Source organism: Carettochelys insculpta, chromosome 12, assembly GCF_033958435.1.
Source record: "Carettochelys insculpta isolate YL-2023 chromosome 12, ASM3395843v1, whole genome shotgun sequence".
In the NCBI taxonomy this organism is placed as follows: Eukaryota; Metazoa; Chordata; order Testudines; family Carettochelyidae; genus Carettochelys; species Carettochelys insculpta.
Genome location: NC_134148.1, coordinates 18,580,128 through 18,597,612, shown reverse-complemented (window position 1 = coordinate 18,597,612; position 17,485 = coordinate 18,580,128). Strand labels below are relative to the sequence as shown.

At 47.6% G+C, this 17,485-nt stretch overlaps 1 long non-coding RNA gene across 3 annotated transcripts in view; it reads right to left on the bottom strand.

Annotated features, from left to right (window-relative positions):
* The window catches only part of LOC142019413 (uncharacterized), a 107,203-nt gene that overhangs the window by 16,439 nt on the left and 73,279 nt on the right, over window positions 1-17,485 (bottom strand). For 2 of the 3 annotated variants that reach the window (XR_012647067.1, XR_012647068.1), the window contains one exon: window positions 11,375-12,445. The exons of the other annotated variant lie outside the window; for it this stretch is intronic. This is a non-coding gene — a long non-coding RNA (uncharacterized LOC142019413). Of the gene's footprint in view, window positions 1-11,374; window positions 12,446-17,485 lie in introns of those variants that run through there. 3 annotated transcript variants of the gene reach the window in all.

Genomic DNA, 17,485 nt, shown 5'->3' with positions numbered 1-17,485 from the left:
TTCTTGTATCTTGCTCACAATGCTCTTGTTAAGGCATCCCAGAGTCAGGTTTGCTTTTTTGCAACAGCATCACACTGTAGACTCATATTTAGCTTGTGGTGTGCTATAACCCCTAGATCCCTTTCTGCAGTACTCTTTCCTAGACAGTCGTTTCCCATTCTGTAGGTGTGAAAGATTATTCCTTCCTAAGTGGAGTACTTTGCATTTGTGGCATGCAAAGTACTTTGCTATTATGTGGAATCTACTGTATTGTGTAAATATACAAATATACCGCCTCGCTCCCCAACTGATGATGGCAAATGTTTCCACTGTAGCCCTAGAGGCTCCGTCTACCATGCAGGTAAACACAGCCTATGCATGTCGGGGGAAATGAACAGCTCTGGTATCTACATGGTACGTAACAGAACAGTGTGGTTGTAATTCTTTCCTAACCCTCAAGGATTGCAGGAGTTTTCTTTCTGATGCTTACTTCAGCACAAACTTATTTCTATCCCACTAGTCAGGTAATAATTCAGGATTTTGGCTCTACTTTCCCATCAGACAAATACCTGCCTTGTCCCACTGCTGAATGTCAGCAAATGACAACCTGAAGATTCTGTGAGGAGGTGAAAAACAATACACTTCTTTAAACTTCTGCCTCTTTCTTCAGTCTCCTTTTCTATTTCTATCATACCACAGGCCTGGTTTGATCAACCTTCTCACTCCCAGATCTTCCTTTCATCTCTTTGTGCTGATGTACTCTCTTTGTCATCTTTCTTGGTTTTTCTTTAAAAATGACATGTTTGGGTGCTGGCCTGGCCACCAAGGAGAAGAGATGCATGTCAGGCTATGTCTGTTAAACGAAGTCCTGTTGGTGAGCTGTATGCATCTGAACAGGCCTGTCAATGGAGGTGGAGAGACAAAGAGTATTGCCCCAGGCTTTTAAATCTCTGTAGGAGCACGGCTCTGCATGTCACTGAGGGTTGGGAGGGGGCCCAGTGCCAGTCAGGGCAGTGCTGAAGGCCGGTTACGCCCAGCTCTGCACCTTCCAATGGAAGCCCCACGACCCTTCCTCTCCTGGAGGCACAGAGCCAGGAATGGTGGCTGTAAACCAACTTTATGGGACCACAGGAAATTTGGCCACATCCATACTTAAGTGGTTGTCCAGCTAACTAAAATCATGATGGATGTTGCTGGAGATGACGGTGAGAGCACACACACACACAAAACAATTATGGCAGCTTAAGAAAAATAAACAGTTTGGACCAGGCCTTCGGCACAGAGCTTGTACAACATCTTCGCGTTGTCATTGAGTTATTTGCAGAGCTGGGAATAGAATCATTTCTTCTGATTCTGCTCTTCTGTCCATTAGCCCACACTGGTTCCACAGAGGTTGAAGTAACAACTGTTGTTGATAATGAGAGAGATAATTGATATGAGGATGAAATGGACACAGAAAAAGCTACAGACAGAATGGCAGCCAAGTTCAAACCATTTGGAAAAGCTGAGGCAATGGCTGACCACAGAGAACAGAACTGCCAGAAAAATCACGTCTGTACTAAAAAATTGAATTTTGAGAATTTCAGGCAATAAGTCAAAGAACTAGCAGAGCTTTTGAAAAGAAGAATTTCAAAATGACTGGGTGTAAATTTCAAGGAAGATCTAGGGCATCTTCAATGCTGCTACCTGAAGTCCACTTAGAGGGAATGGAATGCAAGTTATAACTGGCAGAACGGTAGCTGCTACTTAAGAGGAGTGGAAGGACAGGAAAAAATTCTTTTTTTAATGCAACAACGAAAAGATCAATCATCACCGGTGGACATAAGCTTTTGTTAGTTCTGGATTAAAATGAAATATGCTACACTAGACAGATTCTATTGCTGGAGAAAGTTCTGCCTCAGTCCTTTCCCTAAAAATTTCAGGGAAAAGTGCTCAGAAAAATTGTATTTGTTTTGAAGTGTCACCTCAGCAAAGTGGCTAGTAAACAAAATCCAGGATAAAAATATGCTTGAAAGCAAATAATTTGACAATGGATTTGACATGGACGAAAACAGTAAAATGACAGCTGTTCAGCCAGATGACAAAACGCCACTTTGGTCTTAATTTCTCTTTGTTCCTTTTTCATTACTTTTACTATTTTCTAGTTTAGCCCCTATGTCTAATTAAGCAATTTGAGCTACCTGTTAGCTAAAAATGTATTTACCTTGATAAAAATAACTATGGGGGATTTATGCTCAAGTTTTGAAACCTTTTTAGGACTCAGGATTGCCAGCTGCTCTCTCCTCTCATATCCCACCCTCTTTGTTCTTTATTTTATTTCATTTTAGAATTCTGGAACACAGCTTTGGTACTTGAACACAGCTGAGAAACCAAAAGGAGTCTGTACAAGTAATTCAACGGCTTGCACAAATGCCTTACCGTGAGAGACTTTAAAGTGTTTTATCTGTGTATCAAAAAGATGGAGAGGTGAACTGATTATAGTTGCTTTACCAGGAGAAGCTACTGAGTTACGAAGGGCTCTTTAATGAGCTGAGAAAAGCATAACATAATGAATGGTGGCTCACAGTTATAGACTGTCCTTCAGACAAGACCTGCTAGTGTCACGCATCTCAAACAGTTCCTCCAAGGTACAGCACGTTGACAAGGTACACTGCCTAAGGCAGAGTTCACATCTATGTCCAGGATCTCCAAGTTCCCATTTGGGGTAATTCCTCATCTTCCCCATAGTTCTAGTGTTACCAGTCTTTGCCATTCCAGCCTTCTGACTCATAGGACACTCAAGCCAGACAAATCCAAACTAGCAAAGAGTGAAGGTGATTAACAAAATGGAGCTTGTGATCATGCGAGGCTGTGGATTCTTCATCTCTTGATGGCTTCAGATCAAGACCAGATGCCTTTCTGCAAGATATGCTTTAGTGGCAAGTTCTCATGGTTAATATGCAATGAAATGCTGCTGAAATGTAATGCCTGGTGATATACAGGAGCTCATACTAGATATTGAATGATCTCTTCTGGTCTTAAATTGTTAATCCAGATCACTGAAAGTTCTCCAAAAATGGTGTGTGTAGGTGAAAGGACAAAGGCTGCTGTTTCAGGAATGGGCTCATACATATGTTATAACAAAAACAACACTCCTGTAGGAGTAAGGCCTTGCTCAGCCTCCTCCTTCTCAGCAAAGACCTCTTAGAGGCCAATGTGCTTTGGAGGCAAGAGTGCCTAACATGCCTATTTAACTCAGAAGCAGTGTTTCCTCTAATTTTTTCCATCCATGTGCAGAATAATTTTTGTTGTGTGCACTGAGCATGTGGATGTGCACCACCAGTAAAAACACATTGCTGGGTGTGGGTGCTCTGCTAATCAGCTGGGCAGCATCTGAATCTCTTCTGGATGGCCACCCAAGAACTCTGCGTAGAAGGAATGCTGCTCAGGAGGTAACTAGATCCCAAGATAGGCCTCACTATGTCTAGATGCTGGGAAGTTAAGGTACCGAGAGGTTGACTTGTCAGAAAGCAGTGATACATCATGCTCCCGAGGGTCTGGGAGCCTTACTCCTGAGATGCAGTAAATGATTGATAAGATGGCTGGACTGCCAACCGGATGCTGTGCTAATGGTTTTTTGTATTCTTGGCTAAACCCATTTGATTAAAACCTCTGTATGTTAGAACAAGCTCTGGTATGCAACTCGGGAAGAGAAAACTATCATACACGGATTAGACATGCAAATCCATTGTGAAAGTCGTTAGGCAGGGACCAGGACTCCTTACGGGTGTGATGTTATTTACTGTATATATTGCTTTCACACTTAGGACTCCAATCATGGAGTCCCTATGCACTGCACAAACAGCACAAGGATGGGTCATGCCTCAAAACTAAGAGTTTGTTTATGCAGGAAAGTTATGCTAGTATAAATTAGGTGTGAGTTTAGCCTGGTTAGTTACATGGTATAGCTCCCTTTGTGGGCACACTTCTTAGAGTAACTTTTTTCAGTTTAAACCCCTTTTAAAATGATACACACTAAACCGTGGGGAAGAAGTCCTCTCATCTTCTGTATTAACACGTGGTGTTATACTGGCATACCTAGCTTGGTTTAAACTCACCATTTAGTTTACTCTGGTATAACTACAATAGTTTACCTGTACCAGTATTATTCCTCAATTGGTAAAATTTTCCCTTGTAGGACAAGACATCTGCATAAGACGGACAAGACAGGTGGTGGATCCAGGCAGATAAGGGAGCACAAAGAAATGATACCATCCTAGGCAACCTGCTAGGCTGGGATCCCAGCTTGTCAGCTGCTTTAAAATCAAGATTTTTGTAGGCAACAGAGCAAATGTTTTCGGAAGGGATCTGAAGGGGGACAATGAAGCAGCTCCAAGACATGAGAGCAGCATGGGCAAGGGTCGGGGGGAGCAGCTGGTATTACGGGACCTGTGCATGACAGGGATTATGTTGGATGGAGACAAGTCTGTAAAAGGCCTAGAATGTGTACACAGGCAGTTTGTGTTGGATGTGGTGGAGGGACACAAAGAAAGGGGTGACTTGGTCAAACCGGGGAGCTAAGGCAACAATTTTTGCAGCAGCATTTGGAATGGATTTAAGCTGGCCCAGGCTGCACTTGCTAAAGAGGATGTTGCAATATGAGATGAGTGTTGTAGCTGTGTGGATGGAGGGGACAGGACATAGCTTAGAGAGATTTTTAGAGCTGTATTTGTACAGCACCGAGCACACTGGGGCCAGGACCCAGATAGGGGGCATCTAGACTCTACTGCAGCATAAATAGTAATGTCGTTATATAGTTAAATAACTGAACCGCCTGATTAACGCAACGCTCTCTGACTGACTGAGCTAAATGAACACAATGCCAGTTTAAAGTGTTTTGGATTCTGCTTTCGTCTTGAAGTGATAACATAGTTAATTAAATGTCCACTTAATTTCCCTAACTAATTAATAACAATTGAGAGTGTAATTAAACTCAGTGATTTTAAGTGCTCATTCCCATCCCAGCATGCAAGGACTTAAAATGACAAGATCATAAAGTGTAAGTACAACAGAGCGCAAGATTGATAGAAATGAAAAATCCATAAAAAGTGACAGGCTACAGAACGAAAGGGTATTAACCTAAAATAAATTAGTGTCTGGCCCTCTCTGAAGCCAGATGGTCATAGCAGCTCATTTTATAGGAGTATAACAAATGTGTCAATAAAGTTGGTATTATAAAGATTCCAAGAATGTAAATACAGATACTGCGTTCACAATATTTAGTCCAGGGCTGGCTGAGTCAGGGGAAAGGGCATGACTGAAACCAAAAGTGACACTGGGGTGTTATTCCTAAGCACTGTTGTAGTTTTTGGGAATTTTTTTCCCTTCAGATTTATGGCATATACAGGATAAGAGGGTGGTGATAACGTAGGTTACACAGACAATCTTAATGCTGGCACTGCCTATCTCTGGAGGGCTTGACTTCACAAGCACCCATTTAGTTTATGGTATCTATTTTCCTGGGCTTTCCTGCAAAAAATGGAAATTCCCACATGTGCTTGTCTCCACAGCAGCAATGGTGCCAACTGCAGGGAGCCAAATCCCCCTATATTTTTGCACTTGCTCAGACTTCTGCAGGCTGTGAAGCCGGGCTGGGACCTGGATTTTGAGCAGTAGCTGGTCACGACATCAGTGTGGCTGCTGTGGGTAAACCCGGGTGTGTTGCTCCCGCTGCATGGTTGCAACACCCCTGAAAATATGACCTCTACCAAATTTCATTGCATGACACTGTGACCTGACATGTGCTGTCACAATACCCAAGTTGTCCAGCCACTGTGGGGCATCCCTCCCAAAATGCAGATTACAAAGCTGCGCAGGGCACCCAACTACCCCAACTTCTGTGCTGCGCTAAGCAGCTGTGTGCTATGTATGGTGCATACCAGTGTGTGAGCCAGTGCCAGCCCCTTCCCCCAGCCAGCCCTCCTGTGCTGTTCAGTGGATGGGGAACGCAGCTTGCCTCGCAACCACCCGTGCCTCCTGCCTGCTCCTTAGTCTCAGCACCGCCTGCTCCCCTGTAGGGTCAGTCTCCCAGCCCTGCTCCTGCACATGCTCACCCCTGCAGCTCTAGGCCTGCCCCACAGCCCCTTGAGTGCAGCAACCCCCCTCTACCCCATCCTCACAGAGCAGCCACTCTCACCCTCCTCCATGTGGAATGTGTACACGTGATTGGACTACGCAGCGCTCCAGAACTGGCCCAGCAGCAAACCCATGGCCAGGTAGAGTGGTGGTGTGACTTGGGCGCATGTCTCTATCTCCCCGGGGAGGCCTCCGATGACTCAGCCGCTGTAAGTGTGAGAGAGGTGAACTCCACAGCTGAGGGAGACCTGGGGTTTCTGTAGGAAGAGGAAGTGGCCACTGGGGAGCAGGATGGAGTCCCTGCTAGTGGGAATTTGTTCCCCCGCAAGATACAGCTGAGTTGGTGTCAATGCATAGTAGTTCCTCTGCTGGGCTGAGCGGCTGTAGAGAAAGTCTTGATCATCCCCAGGCTGCGTATAGGTTGAATATGGATGAAATCCTTAAGGAATCTGGCTGCCAAACTCTAAGCAGTTTCTACTGAGTATGAGAGAATTGAGATTTTTTTCAGAGACTTATAACTTGGCAAAATTTGGGGTATTTTTCTCAATAGTAGTAAAAAAAAAAAAAAAAAAAAAAAAAAAATCTTTTGCTGACAGAAATGCTGTATTCCTGCCAAATGTCAAGTCCATTCTTACACATGGGGATGCTAAAGCTTCTTAATAAAATGGTTGTAAGTACTTTTTAACCCAGGAAAAGCAACATATTTTGCCCAAATCTCTGTCTTGGAAATGACTGGTCCATTTTTACAGAAATTTTCCAAACAACTTCAGCCTAAGGCAGACACCTGTCACGTCAGATTCCAGTTTGCAGGATTAAAGTTTGGCAAAGCAACTGAAAACAGAGTCTTATAATGGAAAGGGTCAGGCAGCTTCGATTATAGATCGTGTGCTCAGCTCTAGAATGAGAAGGAGGGCTTGCCAACAAAAACGTATTTCAAAAACTTATCTGGTACAGTCCAGTTATGCCCATTGTTAGTTTAGGTGAGTGCATAAACCTATTGCTACCCTCTTGCTGCCTCACCTGTAGTTGGCCTCTGGTCACACAGAAGTGGAGCTTTCTGCCTTACACTGGGTTCTAAGCATTTGGGGCAGCAACTATGCCGTCCTTTTCATTTGTCCAACACCTAGCATGACCGGGGCCAAATCCCTTTGCTCAGCTGGAGCAGATGCACTACAAAGGAGTAATAATCTGTTCCTTGGAAACTATTAAGATTTTTAACAACATTTTTCTTACTTTTTTTATGTTTAGCATTTTAAAATCCCATATGGACTGATGAGGAGGAGGACTGGAATCATGTTTAGGTCACATATGAATTGCTGCATCATAAACAAATGTGTCATTCCCTCATCTGTACATGTTTTCTTTCCTCAGAATATTGTCTGTCCTTTCAAGGCCCCCCCCCCCCCCCCCGCCCCAAAAGACATGTGCACAGGCTTCCCTTTGAGAACCTGCTGAGTTTGAGAGAACTGCTCATCAGCTTAAAGTCAGTCAAGGATTACCTCTTTGCCAGTGGAGGCCTTATGGTGGTAGGTTTTTCTGTGTTTCCTCCAAGTTGCTAGGTTGTGGACATGACCAGCAAGAGAATGGTGATGCTGAATCACTCGTTCCTATTTCTTAGTGAACGGGAGGAGGGAACCACCCCTGTGCCTTGGGTAGCCAAGCAGCTGTTTTGAGGCAATTCCTTTCTCTGGGAGGAGACAGGGCAGCAGTTGGGAGGAAGGGGCAGTGAGCTGGAGACGTTCCAGACAGATGTGGGGACATTTATTTTGAAAAATCAGGAAGAAGCTGAATGGGGGGTGGAGCTGCGAACACCAAATGTTTAACTGTAGTTAACTGTAAACAGAGGGCCCATCTGTAAACAGCATTTCTGAATAGGATGCTCAGCAGGCACATGTGAAGAGATGGAAGAGGAGCTGGTCATCAGACATCAAAGGGAAAGGCAGACAGTGAGGAATTACACACAGCTGCAGGAAGGCCCACAGCTGAATCTGCCTCAGCTCGGAAAGGCTGTTAAAACAGCCAGTAACCAGGTTCTTTGAATATTAGCCTGATCTTGCACAAGTCCCAAAGAATGTGCGACAGGGGATGTTACCATCCTCTCACTGTGACTTTGCTTTAATAAAAAATTTCTAAGCCTGGTCCAATGTTGTGGGGGGAAGGTGGTACACTAGAGCAGCAAAAGCACTGCCAGGAAAGGGGGTAGAGATGGACCCCCCCGGACGTGTAGCTGGGGCAGTCGTTCTAGTGGATTCCCTGTCCCAGGTCAGAGGCTTGCAGCCTGTGATGTAATAAAGACTGACATGATAGGTGCTTAGGTGAGCTGACCTTTCGCCTTGTCCATACCGCAGCAGCGCAGCCCCATAGGATGGATGCAGTGTCTGCCAACAGAAAGCATTTAACTCCTACCACCTCTCTGAAAGATGTTACCTATGCCAACAGGGGCACTCATCTGCCAGCACAACTGCACCTACACTACAGTCTTTGCCAGCATCGCTGTGTTAGGTGAGGGTGTACGTATATTTTTCACATCCCATGTAGCTATGATGACAAAATTTTGTAGGGTAGACTTGGCCTTTGCTGGTACGGCTTGAAGTAGGATAAGAAAGCAAAGGAGATGCGAATGAGGGGGGTAGAGAGGGTTCACTCTGAGTGGTTGCTTTTCCAGTCCATGGCTAGCTGTATAAAGAGCATCCTGGAGTTTGTGCAGGATTGCCAGCTCAACCGAAAACAAATGAGGAGGGAAGGAGATAAAAAGTGGGGTTTTGTATATAGGCTGAGATGCTTCCCACAGAGCCTGGGGCACGAACAGGCTCTTTAAGACTCGGTCTGCACATAAAACTTAGGGCCAGGTAGCTATGTTGCTCAGGGGAGTGAAAAATTCACACCTCAGAGAGATGCAGTTAAGCTGACCTAAGGCCCAGTATAGACACCGCTGGGCCAATGGAAGAATTCCATCAAACTTGCTCCGATCCCTCCGGGGGTATGTTAACTACAGCAATGGGAAAACCTCTTCCTTCACTGCCGTAAGTGCGTGTGGGGCAGAACCTGTAATGAAGACATACCCTGGAGAGAGAGAATTTATTTACAAAAGCCAAAACCCACTGAGTCCTTTCACTATCCTGCTGCTGCAACTGACTTATGACTCTTTTATAACATTGATTATTGTGCTGAAATTTGAATGCTAGAATTTTACAGCCCCTCTACTAAATGCTCTGTTAGATGGATTTCTTTTACTTCTTGTCCAAGTCAGGAAGGAAAGAAACAATCTTTCTTTGTAGCTTCACCAAGAGTGCACATGAGGCCGCACAGAACAAACTGGAGACCCTGAGGCCAGGCAATTTGAGAGTCCCAGTGTCTTGGGTGGTCTTTGCTGTTAAATTCCATTACTGGCATTTGTGGAGAATTTTGGTCTTCAAGATTGACGGCAATTGGGGTAAGAGACCATTTCCTAACCAGCCTATACTGTATCCCCTGACCAGAGCACATTCGTCAGCCTGAGCTTTTTTGGCCTAAAACTGCCAATTTGGAATTTGTGCCCCAAACGTAAAGGAGCTGATCTTGGAGGCGAGGGACACGGTCAGGCCCCATTTAAGTTTCCTGGCACATGTTAATCCTACAAAAGCAGCTTTCGTCTGCCTAAGCTAGAGCTCCCCACAAAATGTTTTTCCAAGGGGTGAGAGAAGTCAGAGGAGCTGGGGCGGCAAATATATGTGATAAAACCCACTGACCTTGTCCCTTGATACTCACTCTCATCCCAAAGCCTCCTTTGAATTCAGGGAGCTCTGTGTGTGTAGTTGTGGATGCTTGGGCGAACTGAGAGGAAATCTTTGCCCTGCTTTTCTACCCCCTTTGGGTAATACCCCCAGGGTACGCATAGCAATGTCTGTGCCTCCCAAGTGCAGAGACTGAGCTGGGGCACACAAAAGGTGGAGGGAGGGGAAAGGCCTTTTTGTGTCCATCCCATAAGCCCTGTGCATAGGCCAGTCAGAATTTGGCCCTAGGGGAACAAGACAATTGCCCTTGAGTAACCTCTTTACCACCCCTCCCAAAGAGAGAGCAGTAAGAGCTCCTGGCTTCACCACACGTTTCACAGCAGTTCCATGACTCCCCCACCCTGACTAGAACTCAATGGTGGATTAGCGCTTCTGAATCCAGAATAAATACATTACTCATTTTACCTGGCCCATCCATCCTACTTCCCCTAGCAATTTTCCCAGAGACAGCCTCAGCGTCTGACTAATGGGATTTCTTTTGGGTGAGACGTTCCAAGGTTGTCTACAGAAGAAGAAATTTCATGTTTCAGCAGCTGAGATGTGGGCAGTCGCTCCTGAACAGAATGGAATTGTATTTAGTCTTTCAAAATCCTTACAGGCCTGGCTGAAAACCAGAACAAGCGTTTCAGTGTTGCATGGCTGCGAGGTGAGTGAAGCAGAGGTCTTTGCTGACACACTAGAGACCATGTCCCAGGGATCCTGCTTCCCAGGCTGGCGGAGAGAAAACACACTGCGCAGTAAATCAATCTGATCTTTTGCAAAAGGGTCTGCTTATTACTGTGCTCCAGAAACCCTGCAGTTCACACTCCAACCAGTGAATGTATTTGCACCAGTCCCTTATGTTGACAAATTTCTAGACAAGGTTATGCTTGTTGCACAGCAGACGACAGGAGGATTTTGAGAGAGCCAGTGGCCTTGTAGCTGAAGTGGGCCTCAGAAGTTATGAGTGCAGTTACTTGTTCTGCCACAGATTTCCTGGGTGACCTTGGGAAAATCACTTAATCCCATTGAGCCTCAGTAATTACATTCTCTGTGCTTCAGTCAGCTGTAAAATCCTCCATTTGTCTGTCTTCCCTAGTTAGATTAGAAGTTCTTTGGGCAAGGACTGGGCACTGCTGTGCGTTTGTGTAGCACCTAGACCAATGGGCCCTTGAGCTTAGCAAAGAACAGTAAATGGAACTGTAAAGAACAATGAAAGATGCTTGTCCCATTCAACTCCTTTTCACATCTCAGAAAAACAGCTGGGAAGATGCTCAGCAAAGTTGTTTGTAAAGCTGTCCCTGGTGGGTATGCAGGGATAGCCCTGGCACCTGGGAACCCGCGGGTGGAAGAGACCTGGCACAGGGGGTTTTTGCACTTTTCTGTGGCTGCAGAGTTTGCTGCAGGCGTGAGGTGATCCTGGTCCAGCAGGATGACCCCCAGGCCAGTGTTAATTAGAGAAGCCCATTATGCAAGGGAGTGAACAGACCCTGGTTATAGCAGTGGTCCCTATAAGCTGTGTGCTTGTGCCAATTCAAGTGCTGCCCAGCTGATTAGCAGAGCACCCGTAGATAGATTTTGGATTTATTTTTGTGGTGCATTCACAATGTCTCAGTGCACATAAGAAATTATTAGACACATGGATGGAAAATCATAGAGGGAATGCTGGTTATTACCAGGTTCAGGGGAGTAGGAAGGTGGCATTAGATTCACTTTCCCTCCCTATGCAGCTCTTGCACTGAGCACAGCTTAGCTGGAACCAAAGATTTGGCCCACAGTCTTTTTGTCCTTCCAACTGCTGTGAAAACAAGGACAATACTAGTGGAAAGTTGGTCTTTGCCATCCCCTAGCTGTCTGTATTCACACCACTTTAACCCGCACAGTGACGTGGGCAGTCACTGTCCTCTGAAGAGTTCAATGTCAGCATTTTTAGCAGCTCCCCACACACCAGGCATGAGGGCATATGGTACAATCTGGATGAAGTACCCACTGCCCCCTCTCTTGTCCTGATTGGGGATGTACGGGAACATAACTTTTCAAAAGGGCTGTTTACGTTGGGGTTGGCCCAGCACTCTTGAAGTCAATGGGCATTTCTCAGAAAGTTTTCTGCTTGCTGTGAAGTTTGATCTCCATGTGATGTATCTGGAAGGCTGCTATTGAGTTCTGTATGTCTGACCCTGCTTTGATGGAGACTTTTTCTTTTTTATCCCTCCTGTTCCCTTCCCCATCCGACAACTCCCTTCTAAAGGCAAAGACAAAGGCTATGGGTCTGTCTTTCACAGAAGATGCAAATGTTGTTTGAACCACCTCCTATTTTACCTCTTCCATTGTAGCAACAAGAAGAAAATAATTTGACTTAGTGGTCTATGAAATGAGAAGCAGCTGGTGATTCTTCTTCAAGTAGTGTCGCCAGGGGTGCTCCACCTTGGGTGTGGGTGCATCCTTGCGCTGGCGCTCTGAGATTCTTCTATAGCCATGGTTTCCTGTGCGGCACATGAGCAGTAGCGCCCCTTTGTGCTGTCTGGCGCACATGTGTGGCACAGACCCCTCAGTTCCTTCTCTGCCGTCCTCGGCTGCAGACAGAGCTTTGCTTTCTCTTTCTGAAACACAGAAGGAGTTAGTTGAGCATTCTTCTACCCTCGGTCACGTTATTTCTCCTGTTAGACATTCTAGTAAGAAAAAAAACAGCTTAGAAGACATTTTGTTAGCATTAAAAGTAGTCGCTTTAAGCGATGCGCAACAAGCAGAGACACCATGCTGGCCTCCAAAAGCCATGCCTCCTGCATCAAGCGCGTGGGTGAGGGCCAACCAAACCCAGTTCTGCACCAGCGCTCCAGCTTCACGGCCAGGGCCAGGAGTAGGGTGACCATCCATCCCGTTTTGACTGGAACAGCCCCTTATTTCGGGTGCCAGGAAGGCATCCTGTTTTATTTTAACAAATGGGCTAATTGCCCCATGTTCAGACCCCCTGCTAAGCTGCCTTTTCCCTCCGACCAGCACAGGCACAGCTGCTGGCTGGAGAGAGAGCCTGCAGGGGGCCCTGCAATAGGGGTATTTTGGGGTACAGGGGCATAGCTGCTGTTGGGTTCCTGGCTTCCTGCAACTCAGGGGAGCCTGGAGGAGCACCAGCACGGCTGCTGCCACCTCCTTCCAAGCTCCCTGCAGCTCAGGGGAGCCAGGCACGCACCAGCGCAGCTGCTGCTTGGTTCCAGACTCCTGCAGCTCGTAGGAGCTGGGAGGACCACTGGTGTGGCTGCTGCCCCATTCCCAGTGCCCCAAGGTGTCAGGCAGCCAGGGAAGTCCCTCTGCAGAAGTGGCAGCCTCATTCCTGTGGTCCCAATGCATGAGGCAGCTGGGGAGGTCCTCTGCAGGGCTGTAGCTGGGGAGCTGCCCCCACCCAGGGTGTCCCATATTTGCTCATAGGAAATATGGTCACCCTAGCCAGGAGGAACTGAGCCAACGGGCTCAAGACTTATCTGTATGAAAAGTCCCTCCAACCACTGGCCGCAGAGCAGCCCTCCATTGAGAAACTGGCATGGGAGGACCCAGGGTACAGACTATGCGCGTTCCTCTACCTCAGTTGGTGGCCCATCCGTGAAGGCAGACCCTTCTCTGGAGCATTCCTGGCCTCTGGCACTGTCCTCACAGGCCGTGCCAGTTCAAAAGACTGCTGCAATATCCCTGGGACCACCACAGCTTGCACCGCTGAAGCAGGTGCACTCAGAGCCAAGCCACGAACATTAGGCACCTCTGCGTCCATTGGCAACGCTGGCTTCGACCCCATTTATCCCTGGGCATAAGAGGTCCTCAAAAAGCAAGACCCCTCCCTCAGTGCCAGACCCAGAGCACAAGCGGCACTGTTCCAAGTCTCCACGCCGCTCGCATGAGGCACCAGACTTGGTACCACACAAGTCCAGAGCCACAGCACCAACTCACTCTCAGGCGGCACCAGAGAAGGCGCTGAAGCAGCGCTGAGACACCACTTCGCCGAAGCCCTCGGCACCAGAGTGCAACGCAGCATCAAAAGGACATTGTGAAAAACGCACCACCAAGAACATACAGCCCCAGCCCTGGCACTACCCAGCTTGCCGCAACGAGCATCTCCAGCACTGCCCATGTCCCCGTGTTCATCTAGATGCTTGGGTTTCTCACACAAACCATCTACTCTGAGAGGCAGCAGTTCCACCCGCAGGGGAGTCTTCTCATCACAGCACTCCAGCCCCACACACTTAGCTGGGAAGACGTATTGCGTTCCAGGCCTCACCTGCAGCTGCCCTCATCGTGGTTTGCACACCACTACCCGTGCCGTCAAGAACCAGCTCCTCAATGGTCACCTTGGCAGGCACAGCTGCCCTGCTCCCATGCTCTGCCGACACCATCCATGGGACTGCTCCATGTCAACACAGCCCACCACATCGGCAACGTATTCACCATCAAAGCACTCTGAGGCTGAGGATGCCCTTTCAGAGGGTGAAGCTAGATCCCCGGGCACCACTTCTCTTCTTCACCAGATGACACAGTGCTTTGGGTTTTCTCTTCCCCTGAAGATGACTCATGGTCTGACCAAGAGTTATTTCAGCGTGTGGCTCAAGTCCAGGAAAAGGACCTGCAGCAGGTGCCGGTTAAACAATACAGACTTCTCTGCACCTGCAGCCTTCCTCCTTCTCCAGAATTGCAATGTCGATGGGTGAGGCCATTATGTACCCTTCCGAAGTCATCTGGCAAACGCCAACATCCATTCCTCCCACTAACAATAGGGCCAACAAATGATACCTTGTGGCCTCTAAGGACGTGGAGTTTCTGTTTACCCACCCACAGCCAAATTCATTAGTGGTGGACACTGTCCGCAGTAAAACTAAATCCTTTGGTTCCACTCCTCAGGACAAAATGAGTAAGAAGTGGGACATCATGGGGTGCAAAGTTTATTCCTCTGGCACGTTGCCCCCGGGGGCAGCAAGCTACGCAGCCATGCTGGCCAACTATGACCACCTGAACTACTCCAAACTGCTGAAGCTGGTTCCCACCTTGCCCAAACAGCAATGCCCAGCCCTCATTAATGTAATCCACAAAGGACACATCATCACCCACACAGCACTCCAATCCATGAGGCATATGATGGACACAGTGGCTAGGGTCATGGCCTCCACCGTGGTCATGAGGCACATGTCGTGGCTCCAGTCCCTGGGGGTCCTCAAGACTCTGCAGCAGAAGGTGGAGGACCTTCCATCTGACAAAATTAATCTATTCACAGATAAGATGGACAAAATCCTTTACTCTATGAAGGATTCTCACACTACACTGCGTACGCTGGGGATGCATATCCCCCCATTCAAGTGGACCCAGTACTCTCCCTATCAGATACCACAGGAGCAGTTCCAGCAGCAACGGTAATGCTTAGAAACTCTCCAATGGCACAGATCCCAGCAGCGAAGACCTCACTGGCAACAGCGCCAACAGCCTGCAGTGTATCACCCTCAACAACCCAAGCAGCAGTTTTGAGAGTGTGGTTGGGAGCCTGAGAGACCTTTCTGCTCCAGCGTTCACACACTGTCGTCGCCATCCCTTCCACCACCATCTCTGCCCTTTTTCTACCACTAGCTGCCATTATCTTGGACAAGTGGGTCCTGGAGCTAGTGGCCTGTGGGGGTACGCTATCCTGTTTACCATTCCCCCACCCTCAGACCCACCCCCTCTACCAGGTCCCTCCTCAGGGACTCTCTTACAAGCATCTCCTCAAGAAAGAGATACCACACTGCCTCCATCTGGGTGCTGTCAAGACAATCCCCGTGGACTTTCGGGTCAGGAGATTTACTCCACGTACTTCCTAACGCAGAAGAAAAACGGGGGGGAGGGGGTGGGGTGGAGGCCCATCCTTGACTTCAGGAGGCTCAACAAATATGAAATGCATCTGACGAAGCGGGTCTTTGCCCCTGAAAGCTTATGCTCCAAAATATTTGTTAGTCTATAAAGTGCCACAAGACTTCTTGTTGTTTTAACAAATACATTCTATATCGATGGTTCAAGATGGTGACTCTCATGACCATTATTCCAGCACTGGACAGAAACAACTGGCTCTCAGCTCTCGCCCCACAAAATGCCTATTTCCACATCACTATCCACCTGGCACACAGGCATTTCCTTCACTTTATGGTGGGGTCTCACCACTATCAGTGCCAGATCCTCCCACTTGGGCTCTCCACCATGCCCAGGGTGTTCTCCAAAACGCTGGCAGTTGTGGCCACACACCTGTGTTGTCAAGGGGTCATCATCTTCCCGTCTGAACGCTTGTCTCATAAAAGGGACATCATTCCCGGAGGCCCTGTGAATCATGACCATCACCATGGACCTTCTGCTAAGCCTGGGCTTCCACATTAGCTACAAGAAGTCCACACTTCAATCCATGCAATCCCCAGTGTTCACTGGGGCTCACTGTAGCCAGACATGAACCCCCCATTTGGCCTTTTCTTATTCTCCCCCGCCACCACTGGGAGAGACAGAGAGAGAGAAACAAGCAAGGGAGACAGGTAGCCTTTGATGTCCTGGGAACGCAGGTGTGCTGTCTCACCCAGCCTCTCTACTATACACAAAAACCAGACAGTGAATGGGCTAGCTAATGGCCGCCCTTCTGGCTGATCTCGGTGATTGACACACCTGATCACTTCCCCTGGAAGAACGGGGAATCTCCGCCCATCACCTCCAAAGGTGCCCAATTGTCCACCATTCACAGGTGCAAATTGAGCCTTGCACCTTCCCTGGAAAACCTGGGGTTCAAAACACATTCCTCCCAATTGGCCACTTGAGACCAGGAAGAAGCCTACGTGACAAAAGGTATAAAGGGGTTTGGCAGCCCACCCCCCCTTTGAGTTCAAATCACCTACACCTGCTGGTCAGGTCTGGAATTAACTCCCGAGACTGGGGATGCCTGGTTCGTATCTACTTCTTCCCGAGGGATTGAGAGAAAGATTCTGGGTCACACCGGATCTCGGAGGCAGGGGTAAGAATTACACCTGTATTACACTTCTTTCCTATAGGAATTGAGGGAAAGACTCTGGTTCCACCAGGTCTAAGAGGCAGGGGTGAAAATCACACCTGCAACTTGCCTTTCTTGTGTACACATTAATTGTATTAGTTTAAGCTAGCTAGTTTGTCTAAAACATTTCATAAGTTAAATTGTGTTGTTTCCCCTTTAAAAACCACGAGTACTAACTTGTACTTTAATCATTTGTCTTAGTTAAATTGTTTCTACCTTTGTATAAATAAAAAGTAACTGTTAAAGCCTCTCTAAGTGTAATTTTCCTCTTGCTGCTGTACCCAAACTAAACACAAACCAAAGAACCCAGCCTGCCCTGGCTGCTTAGCGTAGCTGCTGGTGTGGCATCACCCCCTTTGCCCCACTGGACCTTTAGCTGGCACCTGGGCATCGGCTCACACTCACACAAACACTACCGCCACCAGGGCCACTCACCCACTTCAAAGATTCCAGGCCCTGCGTGATCTCATCCTGGTGGTGTGATTGTCTCCCACTGGCATGGTGCACATTTGCTTCAAGCAGCTGGGTCACATGGCTACTAACCTCACATGTGGTAAAGCTGTCTAAACATTGCATGTGGTGCCTTCAGCCCTGGCTGGCCACATGCTAT